This window comes from Chiloscyllium plagiosum, chromosome 20, assembly GCF_004010195.1.
Source record: "Chiloscyllium plagiosum isolate BGI_BamShark_2017 chromosome 20, ASM401019v2, whole genome shotgun sequence".
NCBI classification, from domain to species: domain Eukaryota; kingdom Metazoa; phylum Chordata; class Chondrichthyes; order Orectolobiformes; family Hemiscylliidae; genus Chiloscyllium; species Chiloscyllium plagiosum.
In genome coordinates, this window is record NC_057729.1 from 1,169,605 (window position 1) to 1,185,686 (window position 16,082).

Consider the following 16,082-nt stretch of genomic DNA (forward strand, 5'->3'; position numbering starts at 1 on the left):
GGGGGGTGATTTGGGGGGGTAGATGGGGTTTTGGGGCAGGCGGGGAGGCAGGGAGGCAGATGGAGTTGAGGGATGGGGTTGTGCAGGACGGGATTGGTGGAGGTGGGTTGGGGGCGGACAGGAGGTGGTGGTTCTCGCGTGGTGTGCTGCTGTCTACTCTCCTGAACAGAAAACTCCGAGCCGCAGAGGAAATCAATTAACTGAATAATCAATTATCCGAACAAAATAGTGCCTGCTCGTCTCGTTCGGATAATTGAGGTTCCTCTGTATTTATCCAAATGCCTTTTAAATGTTGTTAATGTACCTGCCTCCACCACTTCCACTGGCAGCCATTCCATATGTGTATCACTGAGCAAAAAAGAGTTGCCCCTTGGCTTCCCTTTTATTCCTCCCCCTCTACCCTTAAACTGATGGCATCTAGTCCTTGATTTCCCAACCCTGGGAAAAAGACTGAGTGCATTCACCCTACCCATACCTCTCATGATCTCATACACTTCTGTATGATTTCCCCCCTCAGTCTCGTGCACGCTAAAGAAAAGGTCCTAGCTTGTCCAATCTCTCCCTATAACTCGGACTCTTGAGTTCTGGCAACATCCTTGTAAATTTCTTCTGTACTCTTTCCAGTTTAATAACATCCTTCTGGCTGTTGTCAGTACACTTTAGCCTGATCCTGCCTTATGTTAATGAGGTGCCAATGGCTCCCCCATTGGCACTTCAAGCACCTGTCTGGCTTTATTCCCCAAAATTAGGGCAGGTTGGTGCCTTCCTTTGTAGGACCTTCTAAATGTCAAAATAAAAAGCTCCCCTGAATACATTTTCAAGAAATCTTTACTCCTAAACATTTTGTAGCATGATTATCCCTGTTAATGTTGGCAAGTTGAAACATTATTATTCTTGCACACCAGAGCAAGACTAGGCCATTCATCCCTTGAGACTGCTACACCATTCAATATGATCATTGCTGATCTATGATCTTTGCTTATTAAAAATGTCTATCTCAGATTTAAATTTAACAATTGAATTGATCGTCAACCATCTGAGGAAGAGAGTTTCAAACATGCACTGCATATAGAAGTGATTTCTAATATCTTTCCTGAATGCTACAGCCATAATTTGTAGATTGTGCCCCAGTTCTAGAATCTCCAACCAGTGAAAATAATTTATCCACCCTGTCTCTCCCTGTTAATACAGGTTGTTCTGTTCTAATCTGACAGTTGTTCCTCTGTAACCTTGCGCTATATAAAATTGTGCTGTGAAAAACTGCTATAGAAAATCACGCTGTACAAGATTGCTGATGGAAAATTGCTACACCTGTGTTATCCAGACAGTAGCCACAGTGTGTGTCAGTCAAGTTATAGCCAATTAGCGCTGATGAAACATGTTATAGAACAACCTGTACCTTGAAACCCTCAATTCGATTACCCCTTAACCTTCTAAATTCCAAACAGTGAAGGCCTAATTTGTCTAATGTCATAACACACAACCTGCATTGAACTCCCTTCCAGGCTCAAAAGAAATTCATTTCTAAGGTATGGTGTCCAGATCTGTTCGCAGTACTCTTAAATAGGGTCTAAGTAGGGTTTTGTATAACTGCAGCATAACATGTGCATCCTCATATTCCAGCCCTTTTAGATACAATGGCCAGAATTCAGTTAGCTGCGTTGCCTGTTTTCTGCTTGTTCATAGCTCTTTAAACTGCAATGCACCTGAACCCCAAACCTTATTGGATATCCACTGAATTTAACTTGGTACCTTCTGAAAAATACCCTCGCACCATGTGCCACAGTATTATTACTCATCTAATATATTAATAATCTGTTGTTATTTTTTCCTGTTGTCAACGCTCTTGACCGTATTGCCCAATCATGCATTGTCTGCAAATTTTGATGCTTGACTTTATGCCATTATCTAAGTTATTAATGAATATTGTGTGTAATTGAGGTGCCGACACTGATCTCTGTGGGACGCCATGAGTCACATCCTGCCAATTTTAGTATTTACCCATTATTGTAACTCGGTTTCCAACCAATTTCCTATCCATGTCAGTAATTTCATAGAATCATAGGTTCGCCGCAGTGTGGAAGCAGGCCATTTGGTTCATCGATTCCATACCAACCCTCCAAACAGTATTCCATCCAGCCTCAATTCTGTAGCGTTCCACCTTGGCTAACGGTCTCTTGTGTGGGGTTGTTTTCAAAAGCCTTCTGGAAGTCAATGTAAACAATATTCATCGATTTACTTCTGTCCGTTACCTTTGCCACTACTTCAAAAACTGAGGTTTGTCAGGCATGCCCTACCCTTTATGAATCCATCCTGACTCCTTGATTAACTGAAATTTTTTGAGGTAATCTTTATTTACCTCTACTTTGCATTCAAATATCTTGAAATCCTCCATTAGATCACCCTTTCTTATCTGTGATTGTAGACTCCATCAATTTCCCCACCACAGATGTCAGACCATCTTTATTGCTCTGTAATTTCCTGGTTTCCCTCTGCCGCCCTTCTTAAAGAATAGTGACATGAGCAAGAGGTACAACTCCTGAATCCATGGAACTCTAAAAGATTATAGTTAGGGCATTTTCAGTGTGCTGTCCTACCTCCTTTAACACCAATGGATGGAAACCATCAGGTCCTGGGGGTTTGTCACTTCACCTCAGTGAATTGTCTACATTATTTGTTCTTCAATTGCTTGCTAACTGTTAGGTGCCTATAATGCACTCCTAACATTGTAGTTCACCCAACTCCTTTTAATTCCTAAACTCTACCTGCAAAGCTTCATTTCATGACCTTTCCAAGATATCCTTCCTTATTTCAATAATTGACTCCCTAATTCATAATGTGACAATACCTTCTCTTTTACACTCTCCCCTGTCCTGTGTGAAGAATCTATGCCCTGGAATGTTGAATTGCCAATCCTGTTCCTCCCTTCACTATGCCTCTGTGATGGCAACAATATCACCATTCCATGTGTCAATCTATGCTTCTATCCCAGCTGTCCTATCTGTAATAGTACTAGCATTAAAGTAGAGCTTTATTCCCTTGAAGCTCAACATGCCTGAATTTCCTCTGCCTGGGTTCTTTCCAAAGCTATGCTGTGCCACTATTGAACGGATGCACGATCTCTCCATGCACTTAATAAGCTATTTTAAAATCCTTTCAACAACACAAACTTTCCTGCAATGATGCTGGGTCCCATTCTGGTTCAGGTGCAGACCATCATCTTGTAGAGGTCCCACTTTCCCCAGGGATGGTCCCAGCAATCCAAGAATCTAACAGTGTTCCCTTCCTCCTGCACCAACATTTGAGCCTTGCACTCATCTGCTGTATATTCCTATTTCTGTACTTGCTACCACATGACACTGAGATCATGCTTTCTAAATCTACTGTCTAGGTCTCAAAATCTTGATGCAAGATCTCATCATTCATTTTATCTATGTTGCCGGCATCCGTGTGTACCACAACCTTTCTCATTTGTCACTGTTCCTCTTCAGGGTGCCTTAAGCCGCTTAGTGACAACCTTGAACCTGGTACCTGAGAGTCAGCACACTCTCCTGTAGTCATGTCTGTAGTTGTAGACATCACTTTCTGTTCCCCTTACTAATAACTTTCCGTAAGACATTGACAAGGTCTCACGTCAAATGCTGTTGCAGAAAATAAGAATTCATGGTGTTAAGGGAAACAGTAGCAGAAATAGAAGATTGAATGGTTAATATAAAGTGGAGAGTAGGAATAAATGGTCTTTTTCAGACAGGTAGGATATCATAAGTGGTGTGCCAGGGGTTTAACAGTTTACAGTCTTTATGATTGGCTTTTCGATGAACGAACTTGAGATATGGTAGCTAAATTGGCTGTTGACGCACAGAAGATAAAATGTGCCTGTAAAAAGATATAGATAGGTTAAGTGACTGGACAGAGTTCTGGGAACTGCAACATAATGTGGGAATGTGTCCATTTGAACAGGAAGAACAAAAAACATTTTCAATTATGGGACTTCAGAATCACTGGCTGGCCAGCATTTATTGCCCCTCCCTATAGTTGCCCTTGAGAAGGTGGTAGCGAGCTGCCCTCTCAAATCCTGTGGCCATGTTCTGTCGGTTGACACACAATGCCCTGAGGGAGAGAGTTCCAGGATTTTGACCCACCAAGACTAAAGGAACAGTTATACATTTCAAAGTCAGGCTTGAGTGGCTTGAAGGGAAATGGGTTCCCATGTATCTGTCCTTTTAGATGGAAGTGGTTATCGTTTTGGTAGATGCTGTCGAAGGATCTCAGGTGAATTTCTCTAGTACATCTTATAAATAACACACACCACTACTACTGACCATTGCTAGTGGAGGAGTGGATGCATGTGAATGTGGTGCCAATTAAGCAGGCTGCTGTGTCCTGGATGGTATCAAGCTGCTTTAATGTTGGAACTGCACTCATCCAGGCAAATGGAGAGGATTCCATCCTACTCCTGATTTGTGCCTTCTGGTCAGGCTATAGGCAGTCAGGTGGTGAGTTACTCACCACAGTATTCCTAGACTCTAACTTGTTTTTGTAGCCACTCTGTTTATCTGGTGTGTCCAGTTGAGTTTCTAGTCAGTGGTAACTCCCAGGATGTTGAAATTGGGGGAGTTTAGGGGTAGTAACACCATTGTATGTCAAGGGACAGTAGTTAGATTGTCTTTAATTGGAGATGTTGGTTGCATGGCTTTAGTGGGGCATGAATCTTACTTGCCACTTGTCAACCCAAGGAGAAGGTGAGGACTGCAGATGCTGGAGATCAGAGCTGAAAATGTGTTGCTGGAAAAGCGCAGCAGGTCAGGCAGCATCCAAGGAGCAAGAGAATCGACGTTTTGGGCATGAGCCCGAAACGTCGATTCTCCTGCTCCTTGGATGCTGCCTGACCTGCTGCGCTTTTCCAGCAACACATTTTCAGCACTTGTCAACCCAAGCCTGGATGATGTCCAGGTTTTGTTGTTTGTGGATATAGACTTCAGTCTCAAATGGTGCTGAACGCTGTGAACTCAGTAGTAAACATCCCCACTTCTGACCTTGAGATGGGGGATGGTTATTGGTCAAGCAACTGAAGATGGTTGGGCCTAAAAAAACTACTGAGGAAATCTGAAACACCGCAACCATCTTCCTGTCCACCAGTATGACCCCAATCAGTGACGAGTTTGCTCTGATACCCATTTTATTGAATTTTGGAACAAGTGACCAAATATGTTGGTGAGGGTAGAGCAGCTGATGTGGTTGATATGGATTTTATCCAAGCTTTGACAGGGACACTGATAAAGAAGATAAAAGCAAATGGGGTCCTGGATTACATGTGAAGTTGGTTCCAATCTTGGCTCCAAGGAACAGGAGAATCGACGTTTCGGGCATAAGCCTTTCTTCAGGAATTCCTTGGATTCTCCTGTTCCTTGGATGCTGCCTGACCTGCTGCGCTTTTCCAGCAGCACATTTTCAGCAAGCTAATGGAGCTAAGGATAGACAAGTCTCCTGGCCCTGATAGAATGCATCCCAGGGTACTAAAAGAGATGGTGGGAGAAATAGCGGGTACACTGGTGGTAGTTTTCCAAAATTCGCTGGACTCTGGGGCAGTCCCAGCAGATTAGACAACAGCAAATGTGACACGATTGTTTAAAAAGGGAGGTAGACAAAAGATGGGGAAATTATAGACCGGTTAGCTTAACCTTTATAAGGGGGAAGATGCTTGAATCTATTATCAAGGCAGAAATAGGGCATCTCAATAGAAAATGTCATATTGGACAGACTCAGCATGAGTTCATGAAGGGCAAGTCATGCTTGACAAATCTTTTCGAATTGTATGAAGACATTTTGAGCAAGGTGGACAACAGGGACCCAGTGTATGTGGTATACCTAGTTTTTCAAAAGGTCTTTGACAAGTTGCCACACAAGAGGCTGCTACATAAGATAAGGATGCATGGTATTAGGGGTAATGTATTAGGAAGGATGGAAGATTGGGGATAAATCTGGCTGGCAATCAGTGACTAGTGGTGTGCCTCAGGGATCGGTGTTGGGACCGCAAGTATTTTCAATTTATATAGATGATTTGGAGTTGGGGGACCACGTATAGTGTGTTGATATTTGCAGATGATACTAAGATGAGTGGCAGAGCAAAGTGTGCATGGGACTGTGAAACTTTGCAGAGGAACATAGATACATTGAGTGAATGGGCAAAGGTGTGGAAGATGGAATGTAGTGTTAATAAATGTGAAGTCATCCATTTTGCTAGGAGTAACAGTAAGCAAGAGTATTACTTGATTAGTTAAAACGTTGCAGCATGCTGCTATGCAGAGGGACCATGGGTATCCTTGTGCATGTCTCTCAGAAGGTTGGTCTGCAGGTACAAGAAGTGATTAGTATGGCAAATGGAATTTTTTTCCTCATTGCTAAAGGAATTGAGTTTAAAATCGGAGAGGTAATGTTGCAGCTGCACAGGGTGCTGGCGAGGTCACACCTCTAGTCTGTGTGCAGTTTTTGGTCTCCTTACTTGAGAGAGGATGTACTGGCACTGGAGGGGATGCAGAGAGGTTCACTGTGTTGATTCTGGAGTTCAGGAGAGTTGGCTCATGAGGAGAGGCTGAGTAGATTGGGATTATATTCATTGGAATTCAGAAGAATGATGGGTGATCTTATAGAAACACACAAAATTATGAAGGGAATGGATAAGATAAAAGTAAGAGAGGGTGTTTCCACTGAGAGGTGAAACCAGGACAAGAGGGCATAGCCTCGAAATTAGAGGGAGCAGGTTGAGGACTGGATTGAGAAGGAGCTTCACCCAGCGGGCTGTTAATTTATGGAATTCCTTGCCCATGGAAGTAGGAGACACTACTTCAGTAAATGTTTTTAAAGCTAAGATAGGTATTTTTTTGAAAAATAAAGGAATTAAGGGATATGGTGAGAGCACGGGTAGGTGGATCTGAGTCCATGAAAAGATCAGCCATGATCTTATTGAATGGTGGAGCAGGTTCGAAGGGCCAGAAGGCCTGCTCCAGCTCCTAATTCTTATGCCCTAACATTCTTATTCCAGAACTCTGCACACTATTGTAGCTGTGACCCAACCAAAGTTTTATACTGTTCCAGCATAACTATTCTACTTTGAAACTCTGCGCCTTGACTAATAAATGGAAGTGTACCAGATCCCTCCTTAACCACTTTATCCACCTGTGGATGATACATTAATTGACTGGTGTACATGCCCACCAAGGACTCTGTGTTCTGTGGTGCCTGTCAGGGTCCTGCTGCTCATCATGTATTACCTTGCGTGGTTTATCTTGCCCAAGTGCATCATTTCACATTTATCTATTTGAATTCCATTTCACACTCCAGCCTATCTGACCAGCCTTTAGAAGAATGAAGGGGGATCTTGTAGAAACATATAGAATCATGATTGGACTGGACAGGTTGGGTACAAGAAGAATGTTCCCAATGTTGGGCAAGTCCAGAACTAGGGGTCACAGTCTAAATAAGGGATTCTGTGTTGAGGAAGAATTTCTTCACAGAATTGTGAACCTGTGGAATTCTCTACCACAAAAAGATGTTGGGGCCAGCTCGTTAGATACATCTAAAAGGGAGTTGGATATGGCTCTTGTGGCTAAAGGGTTCAGGGGTATGGATAGAAAGCAGGAGTAGGATGCGGAAATGGCATGATCAGCGATGATTGTATTCAGAAGGTTGTGGGAGCGAGTGAGACTTGCGGTTGGTGTGTTGCCTCCCAGATGCCAGGGTCCGTGATGTCTTTGATCGTGTTTTCGGGATCCTTAAGGGGGAGGGGATGCAGCCACAAGTCGTGGTCCGCATAGGTCGGTAAAGGGATGGGGATGTAAGGCAGAAATTCAAGGAGCTAGGATGGAAGCTTAGAGCCAGAACAAACAAGAGTTGTTATCTCTGGATAATTATCCAGGCCAGGTGTGCTAGCAAGGTGAGGAATAGGTAGACAGAGCAGTTGAAAAAGTGACTACAGGGATCGTGCAGGGAAGGATTCCGATACCTGGATAATTGGGATAGGTGGGACCTCTAACAAATGGAATGGTCTGCACCTGGACCAGAGGGGTACCAGTATCCTTGGGGGAGGGGGGGAGGAAAGAGTGGTTTGATAATGCTGTTCGTGAGGATTTAAATTAACAGCAGGGGGATGGGCACCGGAATTGTAGCTCCAGTATACAGGAGGTTGAGAGTAGTGAGGTTATGAATAAGGTTTCAAGGTTGCAGGAGTGTGCTGGCAGGCAGGAAGGTGGTTTGAAGTGTGTGTGCTTCAACGCCAGGAGCATCCAGAATAAGGTGGATGAACTTGCAGCAGGTAGGTTCGTACCTGGGACTTTGATGTGGCCATTTCGGAGACATGGATAGAGCAGGGACAGAAATGGTTGTTGCAAGTTCTGGGATTTAGATGTTTCAGTAAGAATAGGGCAGGTGGTAAAAGAGCAGGAGGTGTGGCATTGTTAGTCAGAGACAGTATTGCGGTGGCAGAAAGGACGTTTGAGGTCTTGTGTACTGAAGTAATGGGTTGGCAGCAGGAAAGGTGAGGTCACCCTGTTGGAGTTTTCTATAGGCTTCTGAAAAGTTCTGATGATGTAGAGAAAAGGATTGCAAAGATGATTGTGGATAGGAGTGAATGTAACAGGGTAGTTGTCTTGGGGGTCTTTAACTTTCCTAATATTGACTGGAAACGCTATAGTTTGAGTACCTTAGATGGGTTAGTTTTTGTCCAGTGTATGTAGGAGGGTTTCCTGACACACTGTAGACAGGCCAACAAGGGGTGAGGCCACATTGGATTTGGTACTTGGTATTGAAAATGCAGGTGTTAGATTTGGAGGTAGGTGAGCACTTTGATAAGTTTACTTTAGTGATGGAAAGGGGTAGGTATATACTGCATGGCAAGAGTTATAGCTGGGGAAAGATAATTATGATGTGATAAGGTGAGATATGGGATGCATAGGATGGGGAAGGAAACTGCAGAGGATGGGCACAATTGAAATGTGGATCTTGTTCAAGGAACAGCTACTGCGTGTCCATGATAAGTATGTATCCCTCAGACGGAGGAGGTAGTCGAGCGAGGGAACCGTTGTTCACTAAAGAAGTTGAATCTCTTGTCAAGAGGGAGAAGGAGGCTTATGCAAAAATGAGATGTAAAGGCTCAGTTAGGGTGCTTGAGTGTTACAAGTTAGCCAGGAAGGACCTGAAGAGAGAGCTGGAGCCAGGAGGAGACATGAAAAGTCTTTTCCAGGTAGGATCAAGGAAAACCCTAAAGTTTTCTTTAGATATGTCAGGAATAAAAGAATGACGAGGGAAAGATTAGGGCCAGTCAAGGACAGTAGTGGGAAGTTGTTTGCTTGGAGTCCAAAGAGATAGGAGAGGAAGTAAATGATTTTTTTTTGTCAGTATTCACACAGGAAAAAGACAGTGTTGTCTAGGAGAATACTGAGGTACAGGCTACTACACTAGACAGGATTGAGGTTCATGAGGAGGAGGTGTTAGCAATTCTGGAAACTGTGAAAATAAATAAAGCCCTTGGGTTGGATGGGATTTATCCGAAGATTCTCTGGCAAGCTAGGGAGGAGATTGCAGAGCTTTTGGCTTTGATCTTTGTCATCAATGTAGGTAAAGTGTTGGAAAGGGTTATGAGAGAGAGGATTTATAATTGTTTAGAGAGGAATAATTTGATTGGGGATAGTCAACATGGTTTTGTGAAGGATAGGTTGCCTCACAAACGTTATTGAGTTCCTTGAGATGGGGACCAAACAGATGGCTGAGGGTAAAGTGGTTGATGTTGTGTAAATGGATTTCAGTAAAGCGTTTGATAAGATTCCCCATGGTAGGCTATTGCAGAAAATGTGGAGGGTGATTTCATGGTTTAGATCAGAAATTGGCTAGTTGAAAGAAGATGGAGGGTGGTGGTTGATGGGAAATATTTGCTATGTGGGGAATCACCAGCATCTGAGTCAGAATCGGGGTTCAATGACATTTCCTTGTACAATAAACTATCAGAGCTCCGGGGAGAGAGAAAAACAAAGAACACTGCAGTCAGCTGCAAGTCTTCTCTTAACCCGGAGCACATGTCAAGATACATTATACATTTTGTGATAATAGGTCAGTGATGAGGTTATTGTCTTTGTAACATGGTTTGCTTATGGTAAACATTGCAGAATCGTTAACAGTTTTGGTGCAGTCATTGTCAGTTCTAGCACAGCCTTTGTTAATTTCAGTGTGGTCATTGTCAGTTTCAATGTCTACGCGGAAGTCCATTGCTGTAGTAATGATGTTAATCGCTGTTCCTGAGAAGGATGATTACTGCAGCCCTGACTATTATCACTCTGCGTTGAGTCCATATCATACTGTTAACCTTTCTACCAAAGGTGTTGGCTGGATCCAGACGCCTCGGCGGACAGTGTGTGCTATTCATGTGTATTCTCTTCCCCTGCCTGCCTTAAACTAATCAACTAGGTTGTGAGTGCATTGTGCTGGCATTCTGGTGGCCCCAGGCAGTGCCTGCGTTTGCTCTGCTGTCTCTCCATATTGTGGTCCGCCTGCCATCTTGTGTGTAAAGTGGCCACCTTATGGCTCGCAGCTACCTTGTGTGTCCATGTGCCTAGTGTCACCCTGCCCCATGCCATCTCCCACTTCATATTCATCCTGGAGTTCAGTTACTAGTAGGGTACTGCAAGGATCTATTTTGGGGTTACTACTGTTTGTCATTTTTATAAATGGCCTGGATGAGGGTGATGAAGGATGGGTTAGTAAATTTGCAGATGACACTAAAGTCGGTAGAGTTGTGGACAGTATGGAAGGATGTTGTAGGTTACAAAGGGACAAAAACTGAAGAGCTGGGCTGAGGTGGCAAATGGAGTTTAATGCAGAAAAGCATGAGGTGATTCTCTTTGGGAGGATTAACAGGAATACAGAATACTGGGCTAATGGTAAGATTCTTGGTAGTGTAGATGAGCAGAGAGATCTGTGTCCATGTGCATAGTTTCTTGAAAGTTGCACCCAGGTTGATAAGATTGTTAAAAAGGCATATGGTGTGTTAGCTTTTATTGGTAGTGGGATTGAGTTTTGGAGCCATGAGGTCAAGTTGAATCTGTACAATATTCTGGTGCGGCCGCACTTGGAGTATTGTGTACAATTCTGGTCACCACATTATTGGAAGGATGTGGAAGCATTAGAATGGATGCAGACTAGATTTACCAGAATATTGCCTGGTATGGAGGGAAGGTCTTATGAGGAAAGGCTGAGGGACTTGAGGCTGTTTTCGTGAGAGAACAGATTAAGGAGACACAAAAGATGATCAGAGGATTACATAGGGTGTACAGTGAGGACCTTTTTCCTCAGCTGATGGCTGGCACGAGAGGATATAGCTTTAAATTGATGGGTGCTGGATATAGGACAGATGTCAGAGATAGGTTCTTTACTCAAAGTAGTAAGGTCGTGGAATGCCCTACCTGCAACAGTGGTAGACTTGCCCACTTTAAGGGCATTTAAACGGTAGTTGGGTAAATCTTTTAAATTAGATTAGGTTCCCTACAGTGTGGAAACAGGCCCTTCAGCTCAACACTGACCCTCCGAAGAGTAATCCACCCAGAGCCATTTCCCTCTGACTGATGTATCTAACGCTATGGGCAATTTAGCGCAGCCAATTCACCTGACCTGCACATCTTTGGACTGTGGGAGGAAACCAGAGCACCCGGATGAAACCCATGCAGACACTGGGAGAATGTGCAAACTCCACACAGACTTATGCCCAAGGCTGGAATTGAACCTGGGACCCTGGTGCTGGATTGGGGAAGGTTAGATGGGCTTCATGTCCATTTCACAGATTGGCGAAACATTGAGGGTCGAAAGGCCTGTACTGCTGCAATATTCTGTGTTATATGTTCTGAGTGTTGATACAGAATCGAAGGGCCGAATGGTCTACCCGTGCACCTACTTTCCGTGTGACTCTAATGCTCTTGTAGTCTAAGGTTATCCTCCTGACTATTTACCACCCTATCAATTTTTGTGTTGTCGTCTTTTGAGAAACAAGAAACCAAAGAAAGTGAAAAGAAGGTGAAAGGCCTCAGGTGTTTTCACTGTAATAAGGTGGGACACAAAGTCACCGTGCTAGTGGTTGAAGAAGGGCACTGGAAAACAATGTGGTAAAAGAGGCTAAATCAGTGGGAAAAGATGATGTGGTGAAGGAAATCCCAAAAGAAGTTGAGGAGCTGCAGGAGAGTGCACAGCCTAGCCAGGGTCTGGAAAATAAGGTAGTGCCCGATCTTTTCAAAGACTTCATCCTTGTGGGTAAGGTTTACTGAGGAAGAGCAGGGGGCGTAGGGAAAGTAGTTAAAATATTGAGAGATCCAGGAACTAGTCAGTAAGAGATAAAAGTATTTGCATTCCATCTGAAATGTTACTCGAGACAGTGATAATCTGCAGGATAGATGGAGAGAAATTTAGCAGGTTAGAAAGTTCACTCAAGACTGAGGAAGTGACCGTGGGAGTGATTGAAAGAGTGTCTATTCCAGGAATTCAGTTTGTTTTTGGAAATAACTAGCAGGATCAATGGTGGGAGTGACACCCTTTTATAATGGAAAAGCCAAAGAAAACCCAGGGAGCTGAGGAGTTAGACAAAAAATACTGTGGAATGTTTCCAGACTGTATATTAACAAGATCCCATAGTCATAAGTTAAGTAACAAGGTAAACCCAAAGGGAGATGAAGGAGTTGAAATCCAGTTAGCTATTTAGTTCTGAAAGATTACTGGAGTTACAACAAAAAACATGAGACAGTGAAAGATTTATATCATAAAGCCTTCTTGGTAAAGGAATCAGAATGTATTCCTTAGTGTTATTATCTCTAGGATAGAATCCTAAAGTGAAAATGGACACATGGGTCTATTAGTGCAGTGAAGAAATGGGCAGAAGTACGTCAGATTATGTTGTTGGTAGCGTACAGACAGGAAGTATTACGGGTAGGACATGAATTACCAGTAGGGTGTCATTGAGGAGTGAGGAAGACTCAGGCTAAGATATAAAAACATTCCTATTGGCCTGCATTGTTTAACAATGTGGTTGCATTTTGCCGTGCCTATCATACATGTCAAATGTTAGGAAAGCCACAGGCAGTAATAAAACCAGTGCCTTTGGACAGAACTAGAGAAACCGATAATAGTTACTGTCCCTCAGTGAGGGATCAAATCCAGATGATTTGGATTTTGATATGCCTCAGAATAAGTTGATTAATGAGGAGATCTTGAAAGAATGGGATAGCATGCAAGCTATCTGCCTCTACCACAGGACTGAATTGAAAAGCTTTTGGCTGCAGTATGAGGACATATGAAGGAAAAGAATGGGGAGGACTAATACTGTAGTGCATGAGGTTGATGGAGGGAATGATATTCCAATAAACAAAGAGCCCCACAGACTTAATGCTTTCAGAGCAGCTCAGGTACAGAAGGAAGTTGGAATGGTGCTCCAAGAAGACTTCATCGAGCTGAGTCAGAGTGAATGGAGCTTGCTGGTCGTGTTGGTTCCGAAGCTTGATAGAACTTAACGATTCTGTATGGATTATTGGAAGGTCGGTTCATATTCAATTCCAGGTGGACTATGTAGAAAAAGTTGGATAATCCACTTACATCACAGAGTTGGACTTGCTGTATAGTTACTGGCAAGTATCTTTGTTGGAGACAGTGAAAGACGTTTCTGCATTAGTAACCCCAAATAAGCTATATCAATTTAAAGTAATGCCCTATATCAATTTAAAGAATGAACGGACCAGTCATGTTTCAAAGACTTATGAACAGAGTTATGGAAGGATTGACTAATTGTGCCATCTATAACGATTTAGTGATTTTCAGCCATTCATGTGAAGATTACATGGTGCATTTGGCAGAGCTCTTTGAAAGGTTACAGAAAGATAACTGATTCTAAATTTAGAAAACACTGAATTTGTGAAGGCAGAAGTGACGTTCTTGGGACACACGTCGGACATGAAAGAGTGACCCCAAGGAATGTGAAGATGAAGGCCATCAAGAAATTTCCAAGACCAATCACGAAGAGGTGTTTCAATCTTTGGGACTGAGTGGATTCTACTGGATGCTTGTACCCAAATTTTGTAGCGTGGTGGCACCACTGACGGATTTGTTAAAGAAGAATACAAAATTTCAGTGTACAGAACAATGCCAAGAGCCATTTGAGAATTTAAAAGCGGTGTTAACCACTGCACCAGTTTTAGCCACACCAAATTTCTTCAAACCCTTTTTAAAATCACGGTTGACCCCGGTGATGTCAAGATTGGAGCTGTGTTGATGCAGGATGTTGATGGCAGAATTGAAAGGCCAATTGGTTATTTTTCAAGGAAACTTTATTCACCAGAGAAAACACTCCACCATCAAAGAGTTATTGAGTATGGTACTGCCTTACAACATGTATCAAACAATGTTTCGAAAATGGTTGTGCACACTGACCACAACCCCCTCTCTGTTTTGGAAAGATTTAAGGACAAAAATGAGACTATTTCATTGGAGTCTTGTGTTACAGACTTTAAATTTACAAATTGTATATGTTATGGGTCGTAAAAATGTTATTGCAGATGTGTTATTGTGGGTTTAAAAGAAAAATGTTATATGCACGCTGAATTAGTATGAAATGTGTAACTTTAGATTACTAACCCATGTGAAAATGATGTCATCTTTTAATGTTGTTTCTCTTTTTTTTCTTAAGAGGTGAGGTGTTGCAAAGTTGGTGTATAAAACGATAAAATTGTAAAATGGGGCAAAGCATTGTACCTTTTAAAAACGGTGTTTTTTCAGTGCTTAGAGTTAAAATGAATGTCTGAACAGAAGTTAAAGTGCAGGTGCACTGATCGAAACATTTGGTTCAAACAGCCAAGCAGTGCTTTAACCAAGACAATAGGTATTTTCAAATTTAGACAATTAATTTAAACCAAGCACTTGGAGATTGAAAGCCAATTAAATTTAAATCTGATGTTGACAATCTTGAACCAATCCTGTTGTAAATAAATTAGTATGTCTTCATGGATGTAAATATGGGGTAATTTGACTCTGAAGGCGTTCAAACAGAAGAAACTGCAGAGCAAACATCCTTGTCAATAAGAGGCAGTGGAAAAGGTGGAGCATTCTGAAAGGCACATTCTGTGAATTTTGAGAGACTAAGTTTTAATTTATTGTTTTCTTATTACCTGGATTTATGTAAGTGGGACCTGTTATTGAAACAACGTACCAATAGAATTTAGTTCAGATGTGGAATAGGGAGAAAATGTTCCGTTTGATAGGAATTCTGTTAATTTGTTCACTGTTGGAGTTAGATAAATAAATTGTTACTTGTTAATGGAAGAGTGATTTCATTCACGCACTCCTTTATAACAGATTGGGGTTGAGAGCTAGGTTATATCCCTTATCACAATTCTTTATCAGATTATGAGGTAAGGTGCTTCTCTCTGGGTGTTTTGGTTTTAAATTATCAGGAGTGTCCCCCTCCCTTTTGTAACATTATCCAAAAGTTCCTTAAGTGCCCCTATCGTATCTGCCTCCTCCTCAACCCCTGGTCCTACCACTCTGTTTGTTAAAACAAAACTTGCCCCTCGCGTCTCCTTTGAGCACACTCTCTCACGTTAAATGCGTGCCCCCTAATATTAGACATTTCAACTCCGGGTTGACTGTCAGAATCTTTTTCCCAATCAATGCGTGTCATAATTTTACAGTCTCCTATCAAGACTACCATCAGCCTTTGATGCTTAAAAGAAAACAACTGGAGTTCCTCTCGTCTTTCCTGAGAGCTGATACCCTTTAAGCCAGGCAGCATCCTGTTCAACCTCTTCTGCACCCTATCCAAATATCCACATCCTTTCTATAATGTGGCAACCAGAATCAAACATAATCTAAGTGTGACCTAACCAAAATCTTGTATAGTTGCAATATGATATCCTGATTCTTGTACTCAGTTCCCTGACCAATAAAGGCAAGCATGCCATATACCTACTTATGTAGCTACCTTCAAGGAGCTATGTACTTGAACAGCAAATCCCTCTACATTAGTGCTATTCAGGGTCCTGCAATTACTTAACATGTAATCTCTC

The 16,082-nt window shown here is 42.4% G+C and overlaps 1 protein-coding gene across 1 annotated transcript in view; it reads left to right on the top strand.

The window, feature by feature from the left end:
- The window catches only part of LOC122559938 (synaptonemal complex protein 2-like), a 263,416-nt gene that overhangs the window by 1,904 nt on the left and 245,430 nt on the right, over positions 1–16,082 (top strand). The gene's annotated exons all lie outside the window — the stretch shown is intronic.